The following is a 725-nucleotide window of genomic DNA, read 5'->3' as shown; positions in this document are numbered from 1 at the left end:
CAGATGTAATTATGACTAGGTTAAACTGTATAGACTCTGAATTGAACTCATGGGGTATTTTACTTTTGATACGTATTTATGTTTACATATATTCACTCTACCCACTAAGCATCCCTTAATGACAAACCTGTGATACCTTTTCTCACTGAAAGATATCAAGGCTTTTGGAGAAATGGCTGATTTTATGTCTGCAAAAACAAAAGAATAAGAGAATTATGGAACATCTTGCCATACCAAATAGCAAGCAAGCTCTCAAAGACTATTAAGGTGGTGTCAAGAAGAACTAGAAGCAAACTAGAAGAGGCTCCTACTGGACACAGTGAAAAATTTGAGCTTTAACAGTAGTATTTGCAATGGATTAAAATCCCTCTATCATGCGTTCTTAATGCTATTGAAAATGGCAGGAATAAAAAGAAACCAATTCATTACCTTGAAAACTCATAACAAAGGGAAGCAATCAAGCACTTATCCTGCCTCTCCTTTATACACTGTACCAATTAGTAAACAAGTAGTAGATGAGTAGTAGATGAGGGCAAGTGTATCTTTATAAAAGTATTCCAACCAATAAGTGAAAAAGAAATGATAATCCTTTTAATGTACTGTTGGATCCTATTGGCTAGTATTTTGGTGAGAATTTTTGCATCCATGTTCATCAGGGATACTGGTCTGTAATTCTTTTTGATGGGGTCTTTGTCTGGTTTTGGGATCAAGGTAATGGTGGCCTC

Source organism: Leptonychotes weddellii, chromosome 2 (assembly GCF_054177405.1).
Source record: "Leptonychotes weddellii isolate Sample4059 chromosome 2, ASM5417740v2, whole genome shotgun sequence".
NCBI classification, from domain to species: Eukaryota; Metazoa; Chordata; class Mammalia; order Carnivora; family Phocidae; genus Leptonychotes; species Leptonychotes weddellii.
Note: the sequence above shows the minus strand (reverse complement) of the source record.